We start from the raw sequence: 21,349 nt of genomic DNA, 5'->3' as shown, positions 1-21,349 counted from the left end.
CAATCCCTGTGGGATCGACCTCACTCATGTGAGTTATTATTACTTGATGCGACCCGGTACACTTGCCGGTGAGTTTTGTGTCGGATCGTTTTCCGCACCATCAAGTTTTTGGCGCCGTTGCCGGGGATTGAAATAGATTGACAATGATTAAGTGAAGTGGAGGTCTAGATTAAGCACTTTTTCTTTTCTGTTTCTCTAACACACTAACTTTGAATTTTTGCTTAAACTAACTAAAACCTCATTCTAGCAATAGATTGAAGTTTTATTGATTTTCTGGATCTGTGTGTTTATTGTTGTGTGTTTGTATGTCAGGTACAGGAAGATCTTCCCCTGTCCTCTCTGAAATTGACCAAAGAACTCTTCGAAGAATAAGAAGAGCTGAAAGAGGAAAGAACGTTATTGGAGAGGAAGAATCTGAGGAGAAATTCCAAGAAATGGAAGGAGATCCATCAAATCCCAATCAACCAGAAGGAGGAGCCAATAATAATCAACAACAAAGAAGAGTACTGGCTTCCTATACATTTGCAAATGCTAGACACTGTGGGAGTAGCATTCTTCCCCTAATGTCAATGTAAACAACTTTGAATTAAAGCCACAACTCATCAATTTGGTTCAAAACAACTGTTCTTTTGGAGGAGGACCATTGGAGGACCCAAATCAACACTTATCCACCTTCTTGAGGATTTGTGACACTGTTAAAACCAATGGTGTGCCTCCTGACAGTTACAAGTTGTTGCTCTTTCCATTTTCTCTCAGAGACAAAGCCACTCAATGGCTAGAAACGTTCCCAAAGGAAAGCATCAACACTTGGGATGACTTGGTGAGCAAGTTTCTTGCCAAATTTTACCCCCCTCAAAGAATCATAAGATTGAAGACTGAGGTGCAAACATTCACTCAAATGGAGGAAAATAATTTATATGAAGCATGGGAAAGATATAAAGCTCTATTGAGAAAATGTCCACCAGAGATGTTTACTGAATGGGATAAGTTGCAAAACTTCTATAAAGGACTTACTCTAAAGGCTCAAGAAGCACTTGATCACTTAGCTGGAGGCTCATTACAACTCATGAAAACCACAGAGGAAGCTCAAAACCTCATTGATATGGTGGCCAACAACCAATATTTCTTTGCTCATCAAAGACAACGCCAACCATCACAGAGAAGAGGAGTAATGGAGTTAGAAGGAGTGGATTCAATTTTAGCTCAAAACAAGATGATGCAGCAGCAGATTCAACAACAGCTTGAGCAAATGGCCAAAAGAATTGATGGCCTGCAAGTGGCAGCAGTGAGCACCACAAGCCAACCATCAACCACATGGGTGCAAAGTGAAGAGACCCAAGAGGAGCAACAGCAAGAGCAAGTCCAATACATGCACAACCAAAATCCTGGAACAAATGAAGTTTATGGTGATACTTACAATCCATCTTGGAAGAACCATCCCAACCTCAGATGGGGAGACAACCACAATCAAAACCAACAACCATGGCAAAGAAACTCAAGTCAGAACAATTGGAAAAACACAAACCACAACCCCCAGCCGAACACTAACCAAAATACACACAGAAAACCACAAAATAACTACCCCAATTCTAACCATCACTTACCCAATAACCACCCAACTAACCAAAGTACTTACCATCATCCATCAACATCCCAAAACCAACCAATCTCACAAGACTCTCAGAGGATCACTAATCTAGAGTTGCTCATGGAGAAAATGATGAAGAACCAAGAATTGACAACAAAGAACCAAGAAGCTTCCATGAAGAACCTAGAGAGACAGATTGGTCAACTCTCCAAACAAATTTCTGTTGAAAAACCATCAAGCTCACTACCAAGTGATACCATTCCTAACCCAAAGGAAGAATGCAAGGTTGTGCAACTAAGAAGTGGAAAGATGTTAATGGATGGTAACCAAGGAACAACCAAGAAACTTATGGAGAATGACAATGAGCCAACAAAGAATGCTGAAGCCATCAACAAGGACATGACAACCAAGAATGACCCAGAAAAACTCACAGAAGAAAACAACCAACCGCAAAATCTGAAGAAGGGAAAGCAGATCATGGAAGAGCCAATTCCAAGACAATTTCAAGGGGAGAAGAGCTTAACATCACCTCTACCTTATCCACAAAGATTCCACAAAGAGACAAAGGATCAGCACTTCCACAAATTTCTTGAGACTTTCAAGAAGCTGGAAATCAACATACCTTTGGCTGAGGCATTAAAGCAAATGCCTCTGTATGCCAAGTTCTTAAAGGAGCTCATCAACAAGAAGAGAAGTTAGAATGAGAAGGAAACGGTAATGCTCAGTGAAGAATGCAGTGCACTCATCAAAAAGGGACTCCCTCCAAAGCTTGAAGATCCTGGAGGTTTCTTCCTACCCTGCACTATTGGAAACCTATTCATCAACAAGGGGATGTGTGACTTAGGAGCAAGCATAAATCTAATCCCATCTTCTTTAGTGAAAAAGCTTGGCATAGAGGAGATGAAACCAATACAAATATCCTTGGAGTTGGTAGATCAATCAGTAGTACATCCTAAAGGGCTGATTGAGAACCTTTTAGTTAAGGTTGATAAGTTCATCTATCCGGCAGATTTTGTGATCTTGGATTCTTCAGAAAATGGAAATGACTCCATAATACTTGGTCGACCATTTTTGGCCACTGCTAAAGCCATTGTGGATATAGAACAGGGAGAGCTAACCCTCAGGATGCATGAGGAAAGCATCACCTTGAAAGTCTTTCCAGAGTCACAAAGGAATGAAGAACCAAGCAAGACAAGTGGTGACTTCCTTCCAAAGCAAGCAACCGACAAAACAATAGAACAAGAGAGTGAGATTGTACAAGGAAAAAAAAGGAATTCAAAAAGAAGCTGGGATGATAAACAAAAAGGAAGGTATCACAACTCAAGTCACTGTCAAAGGAAGCATATCAACAAGGAAGAAAAGGAAGAAAAACAAGAAAAAGGCCTACAAAGGGTGGAAGAATAAGAAAATCCCAACAGAAGGATTTGCCAAAGGTGACAAGGTGCAACTAGTGTATCAACAGCTGGGAACAAAAGATTATTACACTGTTAACCAAGTACTCTCTCTTGAGCACATTGAAATTGAGCATCAAGGCACACAGAGAAAGTTTACAGTGAGAGGTGACAAGTTGAGACATCACCAACATCAACCACCCTAAAGGGAGTCCAATGTCAAGCTAGTGACAATAAAAGAGCGCTTCATGGGAGGCAACCCATGATTTAAGATTTCTGTCTTCTCTTTAATAAGCTATGATTTCCTGAGTATGATTTTGAACTTCCATATTTGATAAATGCATATTTCATTTTAGAGCATAAGTCAGACTTCTAAGTTTGGTGTCCCTTAAGGCACACTTAATTTCTGCTTTTCAAAAAGAAAGGGAGCTATTCTTAGAACATATGCGTAATTCTTTTGATGGAGCATATGACCAAACACTAAGTTTGGTGTCTGCATGTATAACAAAGTTCAAAAGATCACTTCCTAATCATGGAATCAAAACCATACAGAAAGGAATCATGCATCAAAATTTTTTTTTAAAAAAAAAATTACATCAATTGTGAAGAATAGCTTGCATTGCTAAGCCGTCCCCTTAATAAAAGATAAGTTTGGTGTTCACCAATTTTTAGCATCTTTAATTAAGGGACACAATTGACAAAATTTTTTTTTAAAAAAAAAATAGTAATAAACAAAACAAAACAATTCTTTTCCTTTAATACAAATCAATTGCCAACGACTATATTGATGATCTAAGGCTAGTTGTTTTGGTTCATGCAGGAGAAAAAGATTGAGACAAAAGCAAGGAGGGACCACGGCTAGGATCAGCTATGAGAGGATGGTCACATGTGCCTAGAAGAACGCGCTCATGGGGAACAGAATTTGCATGCATGCAACATTGAACACCTAAATGCATGCAGCCAATGGGAGAAGGATCCTCGTCAAAGCCTCAACAATACATGCAGGCCGTCCATTTCATGCATTCCTTGGATGAACAACTCAATCTTAACCATTCATGAGCACCAACAAGTCCCTTTCTCACTCATTATGGTTTTGTTGGAAAGCTTGAAGAATCCACCTATAAATAGCCGTTGGCACCAACACGGTATACACACTCATTCAAGCCACTTTCATATGAAAGCCATAATCTCTTCCACTTCCAAAACCAACATAATTCCCTTATCTCACACAACAAAACCGAACCAAAACTCATCCCAAACACAACACATACTTCTTCTATTCTCACTTTTTCTTTCTTCTTACCTCAAATCCAATGGCCTCCTGATGAGCGGATAATTTGTACGCTTTTTGGCATTGTTTTTAATATGTTTTTAGTATCTTTTAGTTAGTTTTTAGTATATTTTTATTAGTTTTTAGTTAAAATTCACTTTTCTGGACTTTACTATGAGTTTGTGTGTTTTTCTGTGATTTCAGGTATTTTCTGACTGAAATTGAAGGTTCTGAGCAAAAATCTGATTCAGAGACTGAAAAGGACTGCAGATGCTGTTGGATTCTGACCTCCCTGCACTGAAAGTGGATTTTCTGGAGCTACAGAAGCCCAATTGGCGCGCTCTCAACGGCATTGGAAAGTAGACATCCTGGGCTTTCCAGCAATATATGATAGTCCATACTTTGCCTAAGATTTGATGGCCCAAACCGGCGTGGCAATTCGGCCTCAGAAATTCCAGCGTTAAACGCCGGAACTGGCATAAAACTTGGAGTTAAACGCCCAAACTGGCATGAAAGCTGGCGTTTAACTCCAGAAAAGGTCTCTACACGAAAATGCTTCATTGCTCAGCCCAAGCACACACCAAGTGGGCCCGGAAGTGGATTTTTACGTCATTTACTCATTTCTGTACACCCTAGGTTACTAGTTTACTATTAATAGGATCTTTTGACATTGTATCAAGCACCTCATGACATTTTTACACATTTCATTGTATACCTTCCACGGCATGAGTCTCTAAACCCCATGGTTGGGGGTGAGGAGCTCTGCTGTGTCTTGATGGATTAATGCAATTACTACTGTTTCTTATTCAATTATGCTTGCTTCCATTCTAAGATATCACTTGCTCTTAACCCGGATGAATGTGATGATCCGTGACACTCATCATATTCTCACTCATGAACGTGTGCTTGACAACCACCTCCGTTCTATTTTAGATTAAGTAGATATCTCTTGGATTCCTTAATCAGAATCTTCGTGGTATAAGCTAGAACTGATGGCGGCATTCAAGAGAATCCGGAAGGTCTAAACCTTGTCTGTGGTATTCTGAGTAGGATTTAATGATTGAATGACTGTGACGTGCTTCAAACTCCTGAAGGCGGGGCGTTAGTGACAGACGCAAAAGAATCACTGGATTCTATTCCGGCCTGATTGAGAACCGACAGATGGATAGCCGTGCCGTGACAGGGTGCGTTGAACATTTCCAATGAGAGGATGGGAGGTAGCCATTGACAACGGTGAAACCCTACATACAGCTTGCCATGGAAGGAGCCTTGCGTGTTTGATGAAGAAGACAGTAGGAAAGCAGAGATTCAGAAGATGGAGCATCTCCAAAACCTCAACCAATTCTCCATTACTGCTGAACAAGTAATAATTTCATGTTCTTTCGCTTTTCACAATCAATCAACAATTGCTCCTGATGACTGAACAGTTAGCAGAATTTAAAGAAATGCTCCATAATACTAAGGTTGCTAACAAGAGTATAGAACTGCAGTTGAATCAAGCAAAACAGCAAATATCTAAACAGATAACTGAAGAATGTCAAGCAGTTCAACTGAGGAGTGGGAAGACACTGAATACCACTGCTCAAAAGAGCAAAAAGCCAAACAAGGAACAATTGACAGGGGATAACCAAACCACTGTTCAAAATCCCTCTGAGGACAGTCAGAGCCCAGAGAGGAATGTTATTGGCATTCAAACGCCAGAAAGGGAAGGAAAGCTGGCGTTAAACGCCCATTCCTTGCCCAGTTCTGGCGTTCAAACGCCAGAAAAGGGGGAAAAGCTGGCGTTAAACGCCCATTCCCTGCCCAGTTCTGGCGTTCAAACGCCAGAAAAGGGGGAAAAGCTGGCGTTTAACGCCCATTTTCCACCCAATCCTGGCGTTCATATGCCAAGGGAGGATCAGACACTTGAGAGTGCTGACAGTAACCCCTCTAAAAAGGCTTCTTCAACCACTTCTGTAAGGAATAAACCTGCAGCATCTAAGGTTGAGGAATATCAAGCCAAGATGCCTTATCCTCAGAAACTCCGCAAAGCGGAACAGGATAAGCAATCTGCCCGCTTTGCAGACTATCTAAGGACTCTTGAAATAAAGATTCCGTTTGCAGAGGCACTTGAGCAAATACCTTCTTATGCTAAGTTCATGAAAGAGATCTTAAGTCATAAAAAGGATTGGAGAGAAACTGAAAAAGTGTTTCTCACTGAAGAATGCAGTGCAGTTATTCTGAAAAGCTTACCAGAAAAGCTTCAAGATCCTGGAAGCTTTATGATACCATGCACATTAGAAGGTGCTTGCACCAAGACAGCTCTATGTGATCTTAGAGCAAGCATCAATCTAATACCTGCATCCACTATCAGAAAGCTTGGGTTGGCTGGAGAAGTCAAACCAACCAGGATATGCCTCCAACTTGCTGATGGCTCCATTAAACACCCATCAGGCATAATAGAGGACATGATTGTCAAGGTTGGGCCCTTTGCCTTTCCAACTGACTTTGTGGTGCTGGAAATGGAGGAGCACAAGAGTGCAACTCTCATTCTAGGAAGACCTTTCCTAGCAACTGGACGAACTCTCATTGATGTACAAAGAGGGGAAGTAACCCTGAGAGTCAATGAGGATGAGTTCAAGTTGAATGCTGTAAAAGCTATGCAGCATCCAGACACACCAGATGACTGCATGGGCGCTGACATTATTGACTCTCTGGTAGAAGAGATCAATATGGCTGAAAGCCTAGAATCAGAGCTTGAGGACATCTTCAAAGATGCTCAACCTGATCAAGAAGAACTAGAGGAAGCAAAGGAATTTTCGAAAATTCCTCAGGAGGAGGATAAACCTCCCAAACCTGAACTCAAACCTCTACCACCATCCCTGAAGTACGCATTTCTGGGAGAGGGTGACACTTTTCCAGTGATTATAAGCTCTGCTTTGAATCCACAGGAAGAGGAAGCACTGATTCAAGTGCTAAGGACACACAAGACAGCTCTTGGGTGGTCCATAAGTGATCTTAAGGGCATTAGCCCAGCTAGATGCATGCACAAGATCCTGTTGGAGGATAATGCCAAACCAGTGGTCCAACCACAGAGGAGGCTAAATCCAGCCATGAAGGAGGTGGTGCAGAAAGAGGTCACTAAATTACTAGAGGCTGGGATTATTTATCCTATTTCTGATAGCGCCTGGGTGAGCCCTGTCCAAGTTGTCCCCAAAAAGGGAGGCATGATAGTGGTTCATAATGAAAAAAATGAACTGGTTCCTACAAGGACAGTCACAGGGTGGCGCATGTGTATTGACTACAGAAGGCTCAATACAGCCACCAGAAAGGATCATTTCCCTTTACCATTCATAGACCAAATGCTAGAAAGACTAGCTGGTCATGATTACTACTGCTTTTTGGATGGCTATTCAGGCTACAACCAAATTGCAGTAGATCCTCAGGACCAAGAGAAAACAGCATTTACTTGCCCTTCTGGCGTGTTTGCCTACAGAAGGATGCCTTTTGGTCTGTGCAATGCACCTGCAACCTTTCAGAGGTGCATGCTCTCTATCTTCTCAGATATGGTAGAGAAGTTTCTGGAAGTCTTCATGGATGACTTCTCAGTATATGGAGACTCATTCAGCTCCTGTCTTAACCACCTATCACTTGTCCTGAAAAGGTGCCAAGAGACTAACCTGGTTTTAAACTGGGAGAAATGTCACTTTATGGTGACTGAAGGAATTGTCCTTGGGCACAAAATTTCAAGCAGGGGAATAGAGGTGGACAAGGCAAAGGTAGAGGTAATTGAAAAATTACCACCACCTGCCAATGTTAAGGCAATCAGAAGCTTTCTGGGGCATGCAGGATTCTACAAAAGGTTTATAAAGGATTTTTCGAAAATTGTAAAACCTTTGAGTAACCTGCTAGCTGCTGACACACCATTTGTGTTTGACACACAGTGTCTGCAGGCATTTGAGACCCTGAAAGCTAAGCTGGTCACAGCACCAGTCATCTCTGCACCAGATTGGACATTGCCATTTGAATTAATGTGTGATGCCAGTGATCATGCCATTGGTGCAGTGTTGGGACAATGGCATAACAAACTTCTGCATGTCATTTATTATGCTAGCCGTGTTCTAAATGATGCACAGAAGAATTACACAACCACAGAAAAAGAATTACTTGCAGTGGTTTATGCCATTGACAAGTTTAGATCTTATCTAGTAGGATCTAAGGTGGTTGTGTACATTGACCATGCTGCTCTTAAATACTTACTCACAAAGCAGGATTCAAAACCCAGGCTTATCAGATGGGTGTTGCTTCTGCAAGAGTTTGATATAGAAATAAGAGACAGAAAAGAGACAGAGAACCAAGTAGCTGATCATCTGTCCCGAATAGAACCAGTAGCTGGGGCGTCCCTCCCTTCTACTGAGATCTCTGAGACTTTCCCAGATGAGCAACTCTTTGCCATTCAGGAAGCTCCATGGTTTGCAGACATGGCAAACTATAAAGCTGTGAGGTTCATACCCAAGGAGTACAGCAGAGTGCAAAGAAAGAAATTAATTTCAGATGCCAAGTACTACCTCTGGGATGAACCATATCTCTTTAAGAGATGTGCTGACGGAGTGATCCGCAGATGTGTACCCAGAGAAGAAGCACAAAGGATCCTATGGCACTGCCATGGATCACATTATGGAGGACATTTTGGAAGTGAGCGAACAGCCACTAAAGTCCTCCAGTGTGGCTTCTACTGGCCTACTCTCTATAAAGATTCCCGAGAGTTTGTGCGTAACTATGATAGTTGCCAAAGAGCTGGTAACCTGCCTCACGGATACGCTGGTGCACGAAATTGTGATCAATACTTTTCAAAACATAAACAATCCCTAGTAATGGCTCCAAAGACTTGGTGCTCAATACCATGGCATAAACACAACTTCGCACAACTAACCAGCAAGTGCACTGAGTCGTCCAAGTAATAAACCTTACGCGAGTAAGGGTCGATCCCACGGAGATTGTTGGTATGAAGCAAGCTATGGTCACCTTGTAAATCTCAGTCAGGCAGACTCAAATGGTATAGTGGTAACGAATAAAGCATAAAGATAAAGATAGAGATACTTATGCATATCATTGGTGTAAGAGCTTCAGACAAGCGTATGAAGATGCCTTCCCTTCCGTCTCTCTGCTTTCCTACTGCCTTCATCCAATCCTTCTTACTCATTTCCATGGCAAGCTCATGTAGGGTTTCACCGTTGTCAGTGGCTACCTCCCATCCTCTCATTGAAAATACGTCCCTGATGCTCTGTCACAGCATAGGCTAATCATCTGTCGGTTCTCAATCAGGCCGGAATAGAATCCAGTGATTCTTTTGCGTCTGTCACTAACGCCCCGCCCTCAGGAGTTTGAAGCACGTCACAGTCATTCAATCATTGAATCCTACTCAGAATACCACAGACAAGGTTAGACCTTCCGGATTCTCTTGAATGCCGCCATCAGTTCTTGCCTATACCACGAAGACTCTGATCTCACGGAATGGCTGGCTCGTTTGTCAGGCGAGCACTCGGTTGTCAAGCGATCAACCATGCATCATGTTATCAGAAATCCAAGAGATATTCACTAAGCCTCATATGCTTGTAGAACAAGAATGGTTGTCAGTCACCTTGTTAATAGGTGAGAATGATGATGAGTGTCACGGATCATCACATTCATCAAGTTGAAGAACAAGTGATATCTTGGACAAAGAACAAGCGGAATTGAATAGAAGAACAATAGTAACTGCATTAATACTCGAGGTACAGCAGAGCTCCACACCTTAATCTATGGTGTGTAGAAACTCCACCGTTGAAAATACATAAGAACAAGGTCTAGGCATGGCCGAATGGCCAGCCTCCCAAAGTGATCTAAGATAGCATAAAATTAGAAGATAGCTACCAAGATGTCAAATACAATAGTAAAAGGTCCTACTTATAGAAAACTAGTAGCCTAAGGTGTACAAAGATGAGTAAATGACATAAAAATCCACTTCCGGGCCCACTTGGTGTGTGCTTGGGCTGAGCAATGAAGCATTTTCGTGTAGAGACTCTTCTTGGAGTTAAACGCCAGCTTTTATGCCAGTTTGGGCGTTTAACTCCCATCTAGGTGCCAGTTCCGGCGTTTAACGCTGGAATTTCTTGAGGTGACTTTGAACGCCGGTTTGGGCCATCAAATCTTGGGCAAAGTATGGACTATCATATATTGCTGGAAAGCCCAGGATGTCTACTTTCCAACGCCGTTGAGAGCGCGCCAATTGGGCTTCTGTAGCTCCAGAAAATCCACTTCGAGTGCAGGGAGGTCAGAATCCAACAGCATCTGCAGTCCTTTTCAGTCTCTGAATCAGATTTTTGCTCAGGTCCCTCAATTTCAGCCAGAAAATACCTGAAATCACAGAAAAACACAAAAACTCATAGTAAAGTCCAGAAAAGTGAATTTTAATTAAAAACTAATAAAAATATACTAAAAACTAACTAGATCATACTAAAAATATACTAAAAACAATGCCAAAAAGCGTATAAATTATCCGCTCATCATACGCCATGCCTCAACAAGGGATATTAGAGATAGAATTGTTTGATGTATGGGGAATTGACTTCATGGGGCCATTCCCACCATCATACTCAAACACTTACATTCTGGTGGCGGTAGACTATGTATCTAAGTGGGTAGAAGCAATTGCTACACCCACTAATGATACCAAGACCGTGCTAAAATTCCTCCAGAAACACATCTTCAGCAGATTTGGTGTTCCCAGAGTACTGATCAGTGATGGGGGCTCTCATTTCTGCAACAAACAGCTATACTCTGCTATGGTTAGATATGGAATTAGCCATAAAATGGCAACAGCATATCATCCACAGACAAATGGGCAAGCTGAAGTCTCTAACAGAGAGCTAAAAGAATCCTAGAACGGACTGTGATAGCCCGAAGAAAGGATTGGGCAAAGAGCTTGAATGATGCTCTGTGGGCATACAGAACAGCATTCAAGATTCCTATAGGGACCTCTCCATACCAATTGGTGTATGGGAAGGCCTGTCATTTGCCTGTGGAACTGGAACATAAAGCCTACTGGGCAACCAGATTCCTAAACATGGATGCTCAGTTAGCTGGTGAAAAAAGATTGCTCCAGTTAAATGAGCTAGAGGAGTTCAGACTCAATGCCTTTGAAAATGCAAAAATTTATAAGGAAAAGGCAAAGAAGTGGCATGACAAGAAATTGTCAACCAGAGTCTTTGGGTAGTTTCCTGAGTTTGGGTAGTTTCCTGAGTTTGTAACTAAGTTTGTAATTGAGTTTCCTGAGTTTCCCAGCCTATCTTTTCTTTTTGAATGATTTGAAATGTTGAAACAGCTTGTTTGGGTTGAATCACAAACTGTTCTATTTTCTTTGTTAACAAAATATGCAGTTAGTTGGAATAAAGCTTGAAAAATTGAAGTTGTTTTGGCTTCTTTGTTGATTGGTTATAGGCAAAAGTTGTTTTGGCTTCTTTATCATTCTTATGCATTTTGGAGTTTGATTTTATTCTGATTTTACAATTGTGGAGAGAATCACAAACTACATACTGTTCTGTTTTCTTGGTTAACAAAATATGCACTTAGTTTTATGTTGATGTTAACTTTGATGTCATTGAGTTCCTTCAGCCTCATCAAATTTTTTCCAAACGAACTGGTTAGCATAATTCAGAAAGAGTTCTAAATCAGTCTTTGGTTTTATATTCTCGTTTTCTTCATTCATCTCCAGAAGGATAAAATCTTCACAAAAAGGTCCTGAAATATTATTACAGTCAACATTAACCTTCTTGTTTAAAATAAAAATTCTGAGTGCAGGGTATATGTTACAATGTAAAAAACGTGGAGGCAACTAGCCTCACCACATGATAATGAGTCTTGCATAGTTGCACCAAATCAATTGACCTGATCAATGGTTACTTATTTTTCAAATTTTTGAGATGCATCATTTTGGAACCTTTGCCCTTTTCGCTACGGAAATTTTTAAATTGGTTCAAAAGCCATTAACTGAAAATTTGAATTCTTTTTGTTTTTGATTTGATGGACAAGCATGGATGGATTCTTTACATTTAGAAGTTTAATCCAATAAATTTTGTTAGAACTTAGCAGGTTAGGAGTCTAAACAAGTAGCATAGAGTGTTATCAAATATTCAAATCAAAATAAATTAAATGTCAAGGGTTGTGAATACCGAAAGGTGAACTTGTTAGGTGCAAGCTTATGATTTTGTGCATTTATGATTTGGTTTATTCTAATTTTGTAATTATGCATTTATGATATGATTTATGTTAATTTTATACCCTCATGTATCCTCTAATTTTGTGGGCACCTTTGGGAAGTAAAGGTGATATATTGATTAATCTTCATTTATGTTAATTTGTTTCATAGTACCGATTAATTTGTTAATTGTTATCTCTTTTAATTTTCAGGTTTAAATCTTGATTTGCAAACTTTTAATGATGATGAAGATGTTAAAAGTGATCAAGAATAAGGGTTGAAGATCATTGTTATTTTAGTTAATGACATTGTATGAATTTTATGTTTGTATTTTAATTTATCTATGAATTTTAAATTTTTGTCTTATTTTATATATGAATAGGTAAAAATTAAAATAGGTAAAAATTAAAATATTTATGTTTTACAGGGGCGGGTCGGGGTGGGGCGGGTACCCGCAGGGGCGGGTTCGGGTTCTGTTATTTACTACCCGCGGGTAGTGATGGGGGCGGGTAGTATATGCATAACAGGACGGCGGGGCGGGGTCGGGTAGGGCAAAAACCCGCCCCTACCCGCCCCACTGCCACCCCTATCCAAAACTCCAACATATTCTCCATTACTGCATTACAAGTAATTAATTCATGCTCTTTTATTTTTCTAATAATTCCAACTGATAATTTTAATTGATATCCTAACTAAGAATAATAAAATAAACATAGCTTGCTTCAAACCAATAATCTCCATGGGATCGACCCTTACTCACGTAAGGTATTACTTGGACGACCCAGTGCACTTGCTGGTTAGTTGTGCGAATTGTCAAAGAGTGGGATTGTATTTCGTGCACCAAAGGTTATCCCCACTCCTCGAGTTCGTTTGGTTGATCCTTCACAAGCTTCTGCTGGTACCTCCTCTCCTTCCGCCGCTCCTCCTTCAAAAAGACCTCAAACTGTCGAACCTTTTAGTCTGGGTGCTCCCGACTTTGATGCTGTCGGGTTTGTGGATCAACAGATTGCTCCCTAAGTTATCATGCCTACTGATGATGTATCCATTCTTCGTCATTTAGACTTTATTACTCAGAGTGGTATTACACTGGCACACATGGGAGCGGCTTTATACCAGACTGCTCAAGATCTTCCTATCCATGCTACCAAGGCCTTTATGGAGGAGGCCAAATAGGAGTTTGACCGAATTAAGCATTTAAAGGAGGAGCTCGAGGTAAAAGTCATCGAGCTGGAAAAGGAGTGATGCATGTGGAAACTTGTCTCTCAACAAATCTCCCTTCGGCAAGTGTACCGAATTGTCGTTAAGTAAAACTCACAATAGAGTGAGGTCGAATCCCACAGAGATTAACGGATTAAGCAATCAATGGTTAATTGATTATCCTAGTTAGACGAATCATATTGGAGTGATAAGTAACAAGGAAATGTAAATGGCAGAAAAGTAAAGAAAGCAATAGAGTGCAGAGAAGTAAAATGGCAAGAAAAGTAAATGTAAGAACTAAAAATAAAATGAACATTGGGATCAAGAGATATTGCAATCCTCCGGATCAAGTTCATTCTCATCTCTTCCTCAATCATTCATTGATCTTCTTGGCAATCTTAAGTGATCGAATTACAATTACTTGTAATTCAATCTCTCAAATCTTAATCAATAGCCAATTCTTTGGTCAATTGCTCATGAGAAGAGATGAAGTATGGTCACTGCTTATACCACATGCATTTCCAAATCAAGTGTTGGAGGATTATAGTCACATATCCTTCCAAACCTAATTTGGTACAACATGAGAAAGCATTTCTAGCATGATCTCTTCATTCCTCTTCTAAGGTTCAGAAGAGATCCAAGTATGAATAGCTTCTTTTCCAAGATAACTACTGTTCATACCCTGACCGAACTCCTCCAAACTCGGCAAATTCATAAAAGGTCCGACCTCTTCCTAAGGCCCACGCCTAAAGGTCGGACCTCGGACAATCAAGCAAAGGAAGGCCCATCAAAAGGAACGCAGCCCAAAACCTAAAGGCCGAAAGGGCCTAGAAAAGGCGGTTCCACGAAGATAGAGATAAAACTCCCAAAGATAAGATAAGATAAGAATATCTTATCCAGGGAAGATCACGGCCAACTACTATAAATACACTGGAGCACCCAGGTATGGCATTCATTCTACATTCTACATATATCTGCTTGAACCCATGCTAACTTAAGCATCGGAGTGTCATTGCAGGTACAACCACCAACCACTCTACATATCAAGCTCGGGTCCCGGACCCCCACCTCGGGCCTCTCCAGACGACCGAGCTACACGTTTCAGGTAACCCTCGGAACATTGGCGCCGTTGCCGGGGACCTGGAAGTCATCCCTCTACCATGGCGGACGACCCTCACAACAATGACTGCGCTGCATCTGAACAAGAGGAAGAAATTGACACCGGAGAACGTCCGGACAGCCCTCTATCACCACGCACTCCAGAAGGAAACAAACAGAATCGCCCAAAGACATCACTCCCAAACAAAGATCCACAAAATCCCGAAAAAGAAAAGAGCTCGGAAATTCTAGAAGCAGTCCAGGCACAACAAAACCGACTGAAACGACTCGAAGAGGACATAAAGAAACAGAAAGAAACTGAACAAGATCTGAGGAGGGAGACTCGAAAGCGCAGAGAATTAGAAGAAAAACTGCGGAAAATAGAGGCCAACCTGAAAGGCCAGACAGAACGCGGCACCACCCCCGAAGGCAACCATGATCCCTTCACGCAAGAGATCATGAAGGAGAAGGTACCGCGAAACTTCAAACCACCCGATATGGATCTCTACGACGGCACCACCGATCCAAGTCACCACCTCAGCAACTTCAGAAGCAGAATGTACCTAGTCGATGCCTCCGACGCGATTCGGTGCAAAGCCTTCCCCACCACTCTCACCAAGTCAGCCATGAAGTGGTTCGACAACCTGCCACCAAGATCAATCACCAGCTTCGAAGACCTGACCAAAAATTCCTAACAAAGTTCTCTATTCAAAAGGACAAGACAAAACATGCCCCCAGTCTACTCGGGATCAAACAAGGTAACCAAGAAACCCTCCGAGAATACATGGAGCGATTCAACAAAGCCTGCCTGGACATACAACACTTACCCACTGAAGCAGCCATCATGGGACTAGCAAACGGCCTAAAAGAGGGACCGTTCAGCCAATCCCTATCCAAACGATACCCGACCTCCCTATACGAGGTGCAGGAGCGGGCAGAAAAATATATCAACATGGAGGAAACCTCCCAGCTAAGAGACTCTTCTAGGAAGGAATCAACCTACCCACTCCGAGATCGAGATCGGGAACAGAAGAAGAAAGAAGAACCCAACTCGGACAAGCCACGGAAGTACCACAACTACACCCCCCTCCGAGTCTCCCTGGTAGACGTCTACAGAGAAGTATGCCACACCGAAAAGATCCCCCCGCCCCGACCTCTAAAACACAAGAGAGCGGGGAGAGATCGGTCCGAGTACTGTGAATATCACAAACTCTACGGTCATTCTACTAACGACTGCTACGACCTAAAAAACGTTATAGAAAAGCTAGCCAGAGAAGGAAAGCTCGACAGATACATAGCAGAGAAAGGAGAAGAGACCAGGAAAAGAAGGCGGGGAGATAACGAAGGTCGGGCCGAACAAACCCCGCGAACCCCCGAAAGGCACGTACACATGATAAATGGAGGTTTTGCAGGCGGTGGAACATCCAGATCCTCACGAAAAAGACACCTCAAAGAAATCTATCATGTCCGAGAAGACAGTCCCCTGCCCGAATTACCTACTATCTCATTTACCCGAGAAGATGCTCAAGGGATAATACCCGGGCACGACGATCCAATGGTAATCACCATTATCCTAGCAAACGCCAACTTACATCGAACCCTGATTGACCAGGGAAGTTCAGCAGATATCCTGTTCAAAACGGCCTTTGACAAGCTCGGACTTGAAGAAAAAGAGCTAAAGGCCTATCCCACCGACCTATTTGGGCTAGGGGACACCCCGATCCATCCCTTAGGGTACATCTCGCTACACACTACCTTCGGAAGAGGCGAGCAATCTAAAACATTAAGCATCGACTACATTATAGTCGACGTCACTTCAGCATACAATGCCCTCATTGGGCGACCAACCCTAAACAGATTGGCGGCAATAGTCTCGACCCCACACCTCTGTATGAAGTTCCCTACCGCGAAAGGAATCGCTACCCTAAAAGGTGACCAAAAACTAGCGCGGCGATGCTACAACGAAAGCATGAGCCTAAAAGGGAAAGAGATCAACACAATAGAACTCGGGCGAGTTCAAGCCCGAGAAGATCTTCGGCCACAACCAGAGGGAGAAACCGAAAAAGTCCAGATTGGGAACACACCTGAAAAAATAACAAACATAGGAGCAAACCTTGAGGCAGGCCTAAAAGAGGAACTCATAACCCTCTTAAAAGGGAATTCCGACCTCTTCGCCTGGAAAGCCTCCGACATGCCAGGCATAAGCCCCGACCTAATGTGCCATAAACTATCAGTATACCCGGGATCCAGACCTGTCCAACAAAGACGCCGGAAGCTCGGACCCGAACGCATGCAAGCGATAGAAGAACAAGTACAAGCACTGCTAGATGCAGGGTTCATTAGGGAAGTAAAATACCCCCTATGGCTCGCAAATGTGGTCCTGGTAAAAAAGCCTAACGGAAAATGGAGGATGTGCGTCGATTACACGGATCTCAACAAAGCCTGCCCCAAAGACCCATATCCACTACCAAACATCGACGCCTTAGTAGACGCAGCCTCAGGCTACAGATATCTCTCCTTCATGGACGCATACTCGGGATACAATCAAATCCCGATGTACGGACCCGACCAAGAAAAGACCTCGTTCATAACCCCAAAGGCAAACTACTGCTACGTAGTAATGCCCTTCGGGCTGAAGAACGCAGGGGCAACCTACCAGAGGCTAATGAACAAAGTGTTCTCAGAGCACATCGGACTACAGCTGGAAGTGTACGTCGACGACATGCTGGTAAAGACACAAGAAGACAGAAACTTGCTAACCGACCTCACCAGTGTCTTCGGCACCCTCAGAAAACACAACATGAGACTTAACCCGACAAAGTGCACCTTCGCCGCAGAAGCCGGAAAGTTCTTAGGCTTCATGCTGACTCAAAGGGGCATCGAAGCGAACCCAGACAAATGCCAAGCAATACTCAATATGAAGAGCCCGACGTGTGTCAAAGAAGTACAGCAACTGAATGGAAGGCTAGCCGCCCTATCAAGATTCTTGGCAGGATCAGCGATAAAATCACTACCTCTCTACTCGCTCCTAAAGAAAGGGAAACCCTTCTCATGGACCCCGGAGTGCGAAAAGGCCTTCCAAGAATTCAAGGAATTCCTCGGGCAGCCACCAATCCTAACCCGACCTTTAAAAGGAGAAGAACTCGTACTATACCTCTCGGTTGGAAATCGAGCAGTCGCTTCAGCGTTAATACGAGAGAATGACCAAGGACAACGCCCCATATACTTTGTAAGCAAGGCACTACAAGGGGCCGAATTAAACTATCAGAAGATAGAAAAATTCGCCTACGCCCTAGTGTTCACAGCTCGGAGGCTCCGTCCCTACTTTCAAGCCCACACCATCAATGTCCGGACAAACCAACCCGTGAGACACATCCTGCAAAAAACAGACCTGGCAGGACGAATACTACAATGGGCGGTGGAACTGTCCGAGTTCGACCTCCACTATGAAGCCCGAACTGCCATAAAATCTCAATATCTAGCCGACTTCATCGCAGAATACACTGAGACCCCTGGAACCCCACTCTCATGGAACCTGTATGTCGACGGGTCCTCAAATAAAACAGGAAGCGGAGCCGGGGTTATACTCGAAAGCGACCAAGGAACACGGATAGAACTATCCCTAAAATTCGAGTTCCAGGCTTCGAACAACCAAGCCGAATATGAGGCCCTACTAGCAGGTCTAAAGCTAGCCGAAGAGGTCGGAGCCCAGAAAATCACGATCTTCAGCGACTCCCAGGTCGTCACATCACAAGTAATTGGAAGCTACCAGGCCAAAGACCCAACTATGAAGAAATACCTGGACCAAACACAGGCACAATTACGCCACTTTTTAGAAATACAGATCCAGCACATACCTCGGGAACAAAACGCCCGGGCAGACGCCCTCTCAAAGCTCGCCAGCACCAAGCCCGGAGGCAACAATAGAAGTCTCCTCCAGGAAACCTTACGATCTCCCTCCGTGCTAAGAGAGGAAGAAACGCTAAATATATCCAGCCAACAGCAAGGATGGATGACCCCCATACTCAACTACCTGAAGTCGGGAACTCTCCCCGCCGAAAGAAAGGAAGCCAAAAGACACACGAAAGACGCCCAGAATTATACGCTAATTCACGACGTATTATACAGAAGAGGATTCTCAAACCCCCTCCTTAGGTGCGTCCCAACCTCAGAAACAAAAAGCGTCCTCGAAGAAGTCCACGGAGGCATGTGTGGGAACCATCTCGGAGCTCGGGCATTATCCAAGAAAGTAGTCCGAGCCGGGTTCTACTGGCCGACCTTGCAAAGAGACGCAACGGAATTTGTGAAGATATGCCCCCTGCCAAAAACACGCCAATTTTCACAAGGCACCACCCGAAGACCTTATCAGCATCACCGCACCATGGCCCTTCGCAAAATGGGGACTTGACCTACTCGGCCCGTTCCCCCAAGGACCGGGGCAAGTCAAATACCTCATAGTAGGGATCGACTACTTCACAAAGTGGATCGAAGCGGAACCCTTAGCCACCATTACGGCTCAGAAAAGTCGCAAATTCCTATACAAAAACATTGTCACAAGGTTCGGAGTCCCCTACTCCATCACAACAGACAATGGAACACAGTTCACAGACACAAGTTTTCAGAACTTGGTGGCCAAACTAAAAATCAAACAACAATTCACCTCAGTCGAGCACCCACAAGCCAATGGACAAGCAGAGGCTGCAAATAAAGTTATCTTGGCCGGGTTAAAACGGAGACTCCAAGAAGCCAAAGGGGCATGGGCCGAAGAGCTTCCCCAGGTGCTATGGGCATATCGGACAACTCCACACTCTACAACGGGAGAATCGCCATTCCGACTAGCCTATGGGATGGAGGCAATGATTCCTGTCGAAATAGAGGAAGGGTCACCTAGAACCATCTTCTACAACGAAAAAGGTAACCCGCAGGCACAAAAGGAAGAACTCGACCTCCTCCCCGAGGTCTGAGAAAGAGCCCGAATCCGAGAAGAAGCCTTAAAACGGCGAACGGCCCTCAGATACAATCAAAAGGTAATAAAGCGAAGCTTCTCCATTCACGACCTGATTCTAATCCGAAATGACATCGGAACACAAAAGTCGGGAGAAGGAAAGCTAGCTGCAAATTGGAAAGGACCCTACAAGGTAACAGAAGTCTTAGGAACAGGCTATTACAAAGTATCCGACCTAGAAGGCAATGAGCTGCCCAGGGCCTGGCACGCCTGTAATCTAAGACGCTACTACAGCTAGAAAAATTTAACCCGAGGTGTACTCTTTTTCCCTACAAGGGTTTTTTAATGAGACACCCGGTTAAAGTAAGACACCCGACCTAGTCAAGGGTAAACACTCTGTAAATATTCTTTCTTTTTTAATACTAATCAAATTTTTCTTTTTTCTTTTCTTCTTCCTCATGATGAAACGAATCCTAGAAAGTACCTCGCCAAGGCGCATTAATTTATGCTCGGCAAAACGCAAAAAATCATTTGCCAAGAGACCACACAAGGTCGGCAAAGATAAAGCGACGAGGTTCAAATTAATGTGAGAAGTTATAAAGCAACTCTGAAAAGGCTCAAAAAGCCAAATAAAAAGAGATTACAAAAATAACTTAAAAGGCCGACCAACGACAAGGTCGGACCCAACAAAAGGAGGTACTCGAAAGCCCGAGGTCCGAGAAAAAGCCCGGATCCAAGAAAGAAGCCTTAAAACGGCGAAAAACAAAAGTTTCAAAGCGCTAGCTAAAAAGTTGTTATCCAAAACAACTAAAAAGCATAAAAGCGGAACGAAAAGTCAAAGCGCAAACAAGGGTAAAACAAAAGTTTCAAAGCGCTAGCTAAAAAGTTGTTATCCAAAAACAACTAAAAAGCATAAAAGCGGAACGAAAAGTCAAAGCGCAAACAAGGGTAAAACAAAAGTTTCAAAGCGCTAGCTAAAAAGTTGTTATCCAAAAACAACTAAAAAGCACAAAAGCGGAACGAAAAGCCAAAGCGCAAACAAGGGTAAAACAAAAGTTTCAAAGCGCTAGCTAAAAAGTTGTTATCCAAAACAACTAAAAAAGCATAAAAGCGGGACAAAAAAGCAAAACACCGCATAATAAGCTAAAAAAGTTACTACAAAGTAGCTAATAGCAGAAAGGCATCCAAAGCGTTCACAGAAACCATCCAAAAACAAAAGAGCCCACAGGCTGGGCAAAGAACCAAAAATAAAAAATTACAGAGGATCAAGGTCCTTTCCGGACTCCACATCAACAGAAGGCTGAAACATAGAAATCGGGACTGCATCGACGGCACCGTCATCCCGGTTTAAAACCTCCACGCCAGATCCATCCCCGGCCAAAGGTGAAGTCGGGTTCGCAACCGGAACATTGGGGTCGGACACCGGAACCTCATCCTCGTCGGGAGCAGGAACAATCTTTCCCTCCACAACGACGTTACCCGTACTAAATAAGCTCAGATCCAGGTCAGGAGCAAGAACCTGGACCTGAGCCTTCAAATTTCCAAACATAGCATCCATACCCTTGGCCACATGACCCTCTAGCTCGTAAAAATCATCCTGAGCAGATTGCAACTTCTCCTTTGTCTCCACAAGCTCGGCGTATAT

This window comes from Arachis stenosperma, chromosome 10, assembly GCF_014773155.1.
Source record: "Arachis stenosperma cultivar V10309 chromosome 10, arast.V10309.gnm1.PFL2, whole genome shotgun sequence".
In the NCBI taxonomy this organism is placed as follows: domain Eukaryota; kingdom Viridiplantae; phylum Streptophyta; class Magnoliopsida; order Fabales; family Fabaceae; genus Arachis; species Arachis stenosperma.
The sequence above is the reverse complement of the archived record's forward strand: the minus strand, read 5'-3'. Positions refer to the sequence as shown.